The sequence below is a fragment of the Meleagris gallopavo genome, chromosome 4 (genome assembly GCF_000146605.3).
Source record: "Meleagris gallopavo isolate NT-WF06-2002-E0010 breed Aviagen turkey brand Nicholas breeding stock chromosome 4, Turkey_5.1, whole genome shotgun sequence".
Classification (NCBI taxonomy): domain Eukaryota; kingdom Metazoa; phylum Chordata; class Aves; order Galliformes; family Phasianidae; genus Meleagris; species Meleagris gallopavo.
The window spans coordinates 24,176,465-24,187,641 of NC_015014.2; positions in this window are offsets into that span (position 1 = coordinate 24,176,465).

Below are 11,177 nucleotides of genomic sequence, written 5' to 3' on the forward strand. Positions count from 1 at the left end.
TTTTTTTATTGTATCAATGACAAAATTCTCTTCTGGAAACCTGGCTGCAGGGAGCACATACCTGCTTTCTGGTGTCTGATTTAAAATATGGTTGCCATATTTATGTTTTTGAAGACTAACCAGGACTATTTACTATGATTCGCAGTCTCTCTTCTTTGAAGTCCTAATAAACATTTTTCCAAGATCTTTATCTTGAATATATGTATCCTCTGACAGAGAACAAGGAATACTGTGCTTGATATAGATTCCATTGTTATGGAAAACTCAGTGCAATTCAATTGCAAGTGATCAATATCTTAAATGCCCAGGCAGCATTAAGGTAAAATTTACTGCATGACAAATGTCCTGTGCTGCATCATAGTACATAAATTAATTACACAACCTGCATTGATTTTTCTTTCTTTATTAAGAAATAGTACAGCAAATTGTTTCTTCCTTCAAACACAGAAAAAAAAGCAGTCATTAGACTATTTGAAAAGGAATGTTCTGGATCAGTTTTTTTTTTTACTGTCTTTAAACCCACTGTGCCATTTACCAAAATTTTTAATCTCTGTTTGTTGCGGCACTCATATTAGTTTGATTTTATTATGATATCTATAATAATATATAAAGGAAAAATATTTTTCAGCTAGCCAAGATAATTCATCATACAGCCATTTAACACTGGGAAGGGATAGAGAAGGGAAGATTTTGACTTCTATTTAATTCCTTGTAGACAGACATATAATTTTAGTGTCATGGAATAATTAAGACCTTTCTTTTGTTTCAGTGAGTTTAATTCTAGCAAAAAGTACCAATTTTATATTTTCACACAAAGAATATCTTTAATAATTTTTAATGATTATTTTCTTAATAGGCATACCTCCTTCCTTGATTTCACTTTATCTGCTCTCACTGAGTTGTTCACTGAAGGCTCCCGCTGAAGAACTATCATCACTGGTGTGAAAATGACAGATGAGAGTGGTTAGAGTGAAGGCTGACAGACTGACCCTTGAGGATTGTCTGCTATGTGGACAAAGCATTGCACTAGCACCACCTTTTCCAAATGTAGTGAAATATAACCTTGAAAAAATCTATTATTTTGAAAATGAGATAAATCTCAAAAGCTTCTACTTCTTTTGCTTTTTATTCTCTGAAAAGTTTAATCTAAAATATTCTCCTAGACTACATTTATTGTGAACAGTCAATCTACTGTCTGGATTGTTTCCAGCTTAATATGTATAGCATCCATTTAAGCAAAAACCTCTGATTTGTCAAATGAATGTTTTCCTGTTTCAAGTTATAAGACTTTTCATAATTATTTTTAATAGAATATAATCAGATAGCTTTTTTAAAACTATATTGATATACATAGGCTGCTGAAAGAATATGAAGGGAATACTTATCCTTACAAAGACTGGCCAGATAGGGAAACCTATGGAGAATTATAGGAGGAAAAACATCACTCCAAGATTACTCGCATAATAGGTTTTATGACTTTTCCCTTAGCTTTGATCTGTGGCCAAGGCAAGTCTGTAGCGGGACAAGCTATAACTTCTCTCAAGTTAACAGACTGGTCAAGCTTCAAAAGCCCTACAAAGCAGATTCACCATTATTCTCTATCAAATGGTGATGTTAAAAAGAATGTTTGTATATGTCATGACATTTCTATTTCTAAAATATTCTGAGCCCACCAGAAACAAGATGTGTAAGAAGATCCATTTGTCAGATTTTATCTAACGATTGCAATGAGAAACTGCTCACAGTCAAATTACTAACAATGAATCATTTCAAAGTAACTGCTATGTCATCCAAGGTGTTGAAGATGATCATGGAAATCTTTATGCCCACAAGGACAGGGAGGGAGTTTTGTCCTGGGGCTGGGCAAGAACAAAGAATATGCCCCTGAAAAATAGCAGCACTGACCACTTGCCTATTTGTGAAGAACTTTCAAAAAACAAGGAAGCAAGTAGTAATTAGGGGAGATGTACTTACTAATTTCAAGTTTACCATGAAAGTGGAATCTCCAATGACCCACCGTTGCTGAAATCATCTACATTTAATGTTGGCTTACTTTTGCCTTAATTTTGACGGTTGATTAACTAACATCAGATTAAATACTGTCATAAGTGTATGAATGTTCAAGGTAAGAGTACAGTTGTAGAGGAAATGCTAAGTCACAGCCTGAACCAGTGATTGAGCACATGGTGGCAAGGCAGGGCCAACCCAGGGGAACTCAGGTGCATGCAGTGTGTCCGAGTGACCAGAAGGAGTGGAGCCAGGATCCATCCCTCCCAGACCTCATTTAAAGTTGGCAGTGGAAGTAAGGGTGTTTCTCTGGAACTCTGTGTATGTCTGAGGCCCTCTTAAGGTAAGGAGTTTCTTTCCCTTATCTCTGTGCCTACTGCTGTTGCAGCCACTCACTGTGGCCTGGGATCTTGCTGTTTTGCTGTTACTGATGCACTTTCCTATGTGTTACACAGTATGTGATGTTACAAAAGAGGAGAGAAAGGCAGGTGTTTCGAGTAGGTACTACTCTGTAATACCAGAGTGCACTGGCAGCTGTAGCTACATTTCAAAACATACTACCGTAAGTATCCTTGCTAAAGCACTATTAGTTATCCATCAGATAGGGTGCAGCTGTGATACTGCTAGTCAGCAAAGAATGAACAGGGCATCAGCCTAAAGCTGTATATCTGATAAAGTCCTCAGTTAGCCACCACAGCTTGTAGTTAGATGAGGAGAAAGAACTTGAGCTTGTTTAAAAGCTTTTTTTCCACTAAAGCACATGAGCTGTGCTCTTGGATGTTCAGTTGAATGATTTCCACACACAAATGTCAATTTTTGAAGCCTACATCTTTTCCCTTTGATTCCTGTTGTATTTTAATTAATGAAGATGTTCGAAAAGAGAATAAAGAATACATAAGGCATTCTCCAGTTTCAGTTTCTGCCAAAGGTTGTGAAACAAGTGGGATAAGAATTAGAACCAAGTACCTCAAGCCTTCTGGGGGGAATTTCTGTCTAGCTTTCATTTAATAGCCATTAAAATCAACTTGAAGAACAGGAGTATTCAACATATCTGCCTATGTTAGAGTTTCTGCTTCACTCATTCTTCAGGTACTTTAGTTTTCAAATGCAAATGATTATGATTAAGTGCCTGAATTCTGTAAGGCAACATTTGGGAATACAAAGCAACCTCGTGTGCGTTTGTGGACTTGAGCGTTTCCAAATTGAATTGTGTTTTTCTCTTTCATGGGAAAGGTAAAGGTATTTAGAGGGGGAGAAATATATAGTATTTCTGAATCAGATTTTTAAGTGCTGTTTTGGGGACAATAAAGGCATTGAGTTTTTTCCATAAAACTTTTAAGGAAAACATTTTGTTCCAAATTTTATTTAAGAACAGATTCCCCAAACCCTGTGCTGCTGCTGATTTCAATTATTCATTGTTATAATAAAGATGCAAGATGATTTAGTAAAGATGATAGAATCTGGTCCTTGTGGTTTAGAGGTAAGTGCAATTTTTATCTGAAGATAATCTGCATGAGAACAATTTGCAAACAAATATATTCAGCATATAATCAAGTGTTCATCAGTTGAATGAATATGATGATCCAGCTTCAGGACTATCATTGGTGTAAGCTGCACCTGCTCTGCTGCAAGAATAATTTGGTGCTATCCAAAGAACATGGGAAATACACACTTGGTTATCTTTCCTAATACAGTAAAGACAATTAACGGAAACACACTTAGCTATGGTGAAAAGGAAAAAAAGCAGAACTAATTCACCTTTGCAATATGTGTTAAAAGACAAAAACAAGAGCAAACACTGCTGATGACCTCTACAAGTTCATTCTCATTGACATCCATAACCAACAAATACAGTTATTTGTCACTGTACTAACAGGAACAACTGTATCCTGGTGTTCCACAAAAGGAACCAGGGTTAATTCACAAATGCTGAAGAAAAGGCCGTTTTTTTTAGTTATTTGTACTGAGATATTTTCTTTATGTAGATAATAAAGGACTATCAAAGTGTTTGCCAGTTGGTACGTTTTAAAGGACATTAAGTATAGGCAAGGCTTGTTCACTTACGCATAAGTTCACAAGGATAAATTTCTTTAGAGCACTTATTCTTACTGCATCACTGAGGTTAAATGAAAGAGAAGTCTTCTCTGTAAATTTTAATTCACTTTGATTTGTCTAAAATATCTAATCTTCTGGTAACCCAGACCCTCATATTACACTGACTTCATCAGTCCTTATCAGTGTTTCAAATATCTCAACTTTCAGAAACCCTGAAAGAAGATTTTGGATAAGAATCTTCCCCTAAAGTGTTTCAGCTCTCAGAAAATGTGTTATCAGATTTCCTGTTGAGGAATAAATGTAAAGACCATTGTCTCTGCTTACAGTATTTGCCCCGAGACCCCAGAAGTTCCAACATCGCTTGAAGGGGAAAAAAAAAAAAACCAAACTCTATTTCCAGTTCACTAAATCTTATGATCCTTTTTGATCTCTAGGGAGAGCAAGCCATAGATTTTAGGCCATTTCTCTGAAAATAAAATTTTATGTTGCTGACTTGCTTATTATCTGTGCATTTTCTCCCCCAAGTCAATCAAAGTATTTATTCTTCATGACAGAGTCTTTTGGGAAGGCATTAGACATCAATGCACAGCTGAAATCCTCTAGGCAAAGGCTAATGTAATAAGTGATATTCATGAATCAAGGAAGGAAATGTATGCACCAACTACCAACTATGTTGTATACCAGTTGCTTTGGAGATCAAATCTCTTTGATATTAAACTGGCATAATGGAAATGTAATTCAGTGAAGGTACACATGATTCAAAACAGAACATGGAAGGGTCCCACTGAGTAAGTCAAATAAGAAAGGGAAAAAAGGATTGTTATTTAAAAACATATCATCTCCATGCATTTTTTTTTTTTTACGTTTTATTTCTGATCATGAACATCTCACCTAAAATTCTGCTTATTTACACTAGTGTTTAATATTAATGTTAAAATTGTCTAGAATGTGTTTTAGATAGTGACCTGATTCTTACAATCCATAAGAATATAAATTCAGTTTTTTATCTGAAAGACTTCAGAACTGTCAATCAAATGCACATCATACTAAAAAAAGCCAAGAAAAAAAGAAAGTTTAAATACAAGTATGGCTATCAAAATGTTCTCCAGAAAGTTTTTTTCTTTTTTAACCAGCTCTAAACTCTAGCATTTTTTTAAAAAAAATGCTAGTTAAGAAGACAATTCCGATGATAGATGAGAGGTAACTTCTTGCTTTAATATAGATTTATCTGTGCTCTTGGCTTTGACTTCTATAAAAATACTGTATTGTCCTAGTAGTCCTTATTATATTCCACATTGTATCTCATGTTTGCTGAACTCTGCCTCTTTGCTGTAATGCTTTAACACTGATATTTAATCCCTGGATAGAGCATCCATAAGAGCATATAAATAATAACACGAAGCTCTGTTGGACAGAAACTACCAGCTCTGGTGTGCAGGTCCCAAAGCGCCCCTCTGCTGCCATCTGTCACATAGCAACAACATGTAACAGAACACTGGTGGGAAAGTTCAATCTCTACTGCTGTGCCATAAACATCTGCCTCTGATGTCATGGGCCAACAACGTGAAACAGGAGGTGTTACACTCGGAGCAGCCCTGATACAGTCAAGATTCTTAATTTTAATCCGAAGGTTGCTATACCTTTGCTTAACTGATCACTGATGACTATTGGCTTATGTTCTAAGAATTTAAAACCTAGATCTCTGGCGGACAGACATCAAGTTTTTTATCGTGTCAGATGGATTCCATCAGAAGTGGAGACTAAATATTTCACTACTTTCAGCTTATTGTTGTTTTCCTTTCTTCCAAAGTGCGCAATGGGAAAAAGAAGCAGCAGTAGCAATGGAGTAGCAGTTTCCAACTATGCTATCATAAAGAACTTCCATGTGGAAGGGTAGAAAGCACTATGTTGATAACTTTCATCTAGCCTCCAGCATACTGTCAGAATTACATTCTTTGTTAAACTGATAAGTAGCAGCCAACATGACAGAAATTCACACAGAAATGTTTTCCAAACATATAAAGTAAATTAGGACTGATGACAAGGAATAAAAGCTACCTCAGTGTTACTGGAAGTGTGAGCTCTGCAATGCTCTAGTAGCATTAATTTCCTGTAACAAGACTGTTTTTTGTCACTTGTATTGTTGTTAAATGCTAAACATCTGGATTGATGTCTTCCATGCTATGTACCTGCCCTAAGTTTTGACTACTTTAGATATGTTAAACTCTGCTTTGCTCATCTGTGTATGAAAGCCAAGCCAGGCTGCAAATGTTTGTTGTACAATAAAGATAAATTCTGAAGCTCTGCTTCTTATGTTTTGTTACTACATTATTTCGTATTGCTTTATACAGCATAATTCTAGAATCTTTCTTTAATACCGAGAATTTAAAACTTGACAGAGAAATGGTTCTGTGAAGAAATGTCTTTTGACATGTGAGAAATCTACTCAAATTTGTCTAAGCTGAAAACTTGAAACTCTATGTGCTTAGCCTAGCAACTGCAAACTTTGAGTTTTTCTGTTATTGGTAGGGAGTGACTACTCTTAGTTCTTCTGCAGCTCCTACAGCAGGTGTTACCACAGAGAAATCAGTCAGGAATGTGGATGGAGGAGGACAGAATTATGCTTCTCCACTAATGACTACAGCAGCAGAAAATCACAAGCCTTTCAGATAGAGAGACAGGTCTGTGACTTTTGAAGCCTGAGGAGATGAAAGCTGGGTCAGAAGGGAATAAAAATTGGAGGCACGTCACTTTCTGTTTCTCTTCAATCTCTCTCAGATAGCTGGGCAGCTATATAGGTGGATCTGAGAGTGTTTTGTTTGCCAGAAAAGATTAATTTTTTATTCTCCAAGAGTATTGTATGACTTACATTAGATCTCATTTATGTTATTACCTATTAATTCCTGGTGTCTGGACAGAAATTTCTGATGAGGTAGGCTTCAATGAGTTCAAAGTTTAAGCCCAGAATATTTAAACAACTTGTAGAAAATGCAGGGATTTAGGCATTTACATTGGAGTGCTGGCCAGATAATGGATAACTCTAATTTAACAGCCTTGTGTTCCCATATGATTAAAAAGTTTATTGAATATTTGAAACCTTATTAATCTCTCAAAATTAATTTTCTGGCAGCTTAGAGTTTGGCCCATGTACAGAAACACAGGGAAATGTGTTGCAATGTAAGCTGACAGAATCATTTCTACTTGCGAAGTACGTTACATTTTGTTCCCATGTGTCTCACATGTAAACCTGAGGTGATGGCAAGTGAGCGGGTAGTTAATGTTGAGATTACAGTTAAAATATACTTAACAGTCCTGCTGAGCTGGGCACTTTGGGAAGGAAGTGAAAATTGATGAGTCCCCTGCTGTTAAGCTGAATGGCTTAGGGTGCATCATGCTGAACAAACTGGCACATCTGCACAGTTTGCAGAATAGTCAGACAGTTTTTATTCTGTATTTATTTGGGGTATCTTTTCTGAGTGAAGATTGCCTACTAAAAATCTCAGAAGTACTAAGGAACTTCACCTTTTTCTTTTACTGCATGTGTGCCTAATTAGGCTGGAGTTTGTGAGGCAGATGAGTGATAAGTACATGTTCACACTTGAAACTGAATGTTCCACCTTGCATTTCATCTCTGGTACAACGCTCAGGAGATTCTGGTGTTTATTCCAAATGTTTAATATGAAAATATATTCTCTTAATTAGCCCAAAGTATTGTCAGTGCTAAACCAGGAAAACAAGTATCTGGAACCTGAGAACTAGCAGAGCAGAACACTGTTTTCAATTGAATAGGAGCTGAGCAGAATCTTTCACTTGAATGTTGTATGGGAACTGCTGAATCACAGCCTGAACCTCTGATTGATCACCTGAGGTGAGCAATGAGTCAGCCACGGGAGCACAGGTGAAGGCCATTCACCTGTGCTGGTAGAAGGGGTGGACCCTGGCTCCACCTCTCCTAGACCCATTTCAGAGCTGACTGCCAGTAGGGAAGGATCTCTTCTGGAGATCCATTCTACTGGAGTCTTGTAGTGAGCCTAGGACATGGATAAGCTTTCTATCTATTCTCTTTTTGTTATTATAATCTGCTTTGCCGAACTCTCTGGTTTATTTCATAATTATAACATCCTTCTATTCGTTGACTATATAAATGTATATAGCTTGACATTTGAAGGCAATCAAAACATTTACTTCTTTGGGTTCCTGCTTGCATCCTTAGTACATGTGAAGGAAGGTAAAGAGGGTTACAAAGTAGTTGACGTTTCACTCTGGAGTTGAAATATCAGTAATTATTACAAATACTATTTAGTATGGTAATCTCATCTACACAAGGATTGTCACTGATCTTTAGCTAGGAAAGTATGTAAAACTGAACATGGAAAACATCCCTTTCTTTACAGAAAGATATGAACATCTGGTTCCCTTCTGAGCCCAAAGCAGGATGAGTTGACGCAGTAACTTCTTTCACTGTCAGCTCCTACTCAGACAGCAACTTCAATTCTCTCTAAAATTAAGAAGCCTTCTAAAAAGTGCCTTGTTGTGATTGATTGATTAGCCTATTTTTTTATTACTTTTTTTTTTTTTTTTTCCCCAGAGTTCCCATTCTTCTCCTATCTAACTAGTGGTAGAATGAGAGGGAATGGCCTGAAGTTGCACCAGGAGTAGTTCAGGTTGGATATTAGGAGAAGTTGCTTCTCCAAAAGAGTGTGATCAGGTGCTGGAACAGACTGCCCAGGGCAGGGTTGGAGTAACTGTCACTGGAAGTAGTCAAGACATGTAGATGTTGTACTGAGGAACATGTTTTTCTTGGGCAATATTGATGATAGGTGGATGGTTGGCATAGATGATCTTAAATATTTTCTAATTTCAATGGTTCTATCAGTTCTAAATCTCCTTTATTTTCCTCTATGTGACAAGAAATGTTTACTAAGAAAAAAATCATCTTAGTGATGCTTTCAGTAATAATTAATTTTCTTTTTACAAATCTGCAAATCAGTCATACATATGAATTGACTAGATGGTCAAACATGCATGCTGTCTATTTATCTTGCTCATATACTAACTATTGCAGTTCTAGGCTAAATTGGAAGAGAGTCCTATACTAGACTAGATTAATTCCCACCAACATTAAATGTGAGGTGTTTAGTGAGATGCAACACACTAAATCTATATTGCTGGGTTAACTACTGCACTGGAGGAATTGTATTAGAGCAAATTCCTAGGAATCTGTTATAAACTCAATCTTAGATCTGTTTCCTTAAAAATAAATATTTTATTGAAGGAGAACTCTTTACCACTTTATTCACTTTTTGCCATCCTCATAACCTGGGAATGAATATACTTTTTGTCACCTAAAATCCACCTCAGAGTTACTGCTGTTAAATAATGTATACAAACATAGGTTAAACTGCTTTAAGCTTCAGGCAATGGTATTGCCCTGTGTGCTGTCTTGATGTCAGGGTCTTGAGAATGCTACTACATCTTAAGTATTCTGAATATCTTTGCCAGGGCATCAATCTACACATTCTAGAGGAGCCCCATTTAAGCTCCTGGGCATACATGTCTTCATCTGAGCTATGTCAGAGCTGATCCTGCTTGCAGGCTCATTTTCCTAGCTCAACTATGGACTTACACTTAAATAGTTTTGTGTACACTCCTATCTTTGGATGTCTGTCTTCTTGTGACAGAACACCATAGACAGTGGTCCTCATTCATTACCTCACCTTGTCTGAGCACATAGATTGGTCCCATGCCACTAACATGGTCCTATCTGGATCCTGTGGGAATGTGACCTTGATAATGAGGGGAAACTTGTACTATGGTTTCCTTTGGATTGTCCAATTGCAGCAGTCTTAGTCTTGCTGAACCATGAAACAGAGCCCCAAATATAGTGTGTCAAGGTGCTGCTATATGTAATGGCATAGCTAGATAGTGTATAGATGGAAGAGTACTAAATGCTATCCCTGTAATTACCCAGAATTTGGCACTTGTCAAACAGGGCAAATATCTTATGCCTTAAAATATATTAGAACACTGTCTCCTTTACAGTTTTACTGATGGTTCTGTTTCAAAAATCTAAAAACTGAAATGTTAAAAATATATTTTATTGGTTCTCATGTTATAGTGCATATAAATATATACAGCTATCCTGCAAGTAGTAAGCATGATTTAGAAGGATGGAGAATGTCAGCACCCTCAACAAACTAAGTACTGGGAAGATGCTCATCTTTATTCAGCTTCTCCAATGCTTGCATTTCATCCTCTCCAAAACAAAATTACACTGATATAAAAGGCAAACTACCCCAGACTATTACTGTTCTGTGTTGCTGTGGTATATAGCTGTATCACAACCACTATACATGTCATAGTGAAACTTACTGGCTTCACTATATTATATTCTCCAAAAAAAATCTCTGAATCAAACTCGTGTCTTATCTGTATATAAAATAAATCATAAGAATGTATCCACAAAAAATGTTGATGTCACATAGAAAAAAAAATCATGTACTTGTTCTAGTTCGTTCTTTTCCCCAAGAGGAGAGCATTTGTCAAGTGAGGGAGATTTGGTGTTGCAATACGGCAGAAATAAAAAGGTTATTCACAGAAACTTAAAAAAATAAAAATAAAAATCTGGGGGGGAGGGAACAGAAACAAAAAGTGTAGTTAAAAGTAGAAGACTTCAAAACAAAACCTAACCTTGCAAAAGTGATTGTATTTATATTTTATTCCTATTCTTAACAGGAATTAGGAAATTCAACATTATGTAACATATCTTTGTATTAAAACTTTCTTTAGCAAGTAAAAATCATATATCCAGTAGGAAGTCTAAAACATCAACAAATGATCTTAATATCAGTGGTATCTTGCATTAGTTTTTATGCCTGCTTCAATAAACATTGCTGTGGTTATTGGTAACAATAACAAAATTTGTTAACGTTTGTATGGGGCTGGTGAATCACGGCCTGAACCTTTGATTGATCACCTGAGGTGAGCAATGAGTCAGCCACGGGAGCACAGGTGAAGGCAATTCACCTGTGCTGCAGGAAGGGGTGGAGCCTGGCTCCACCTCTCCTAGACCCATTTAAGAGCTGACTGCCAGTGGGGAAGGATCTCTCTCTGGA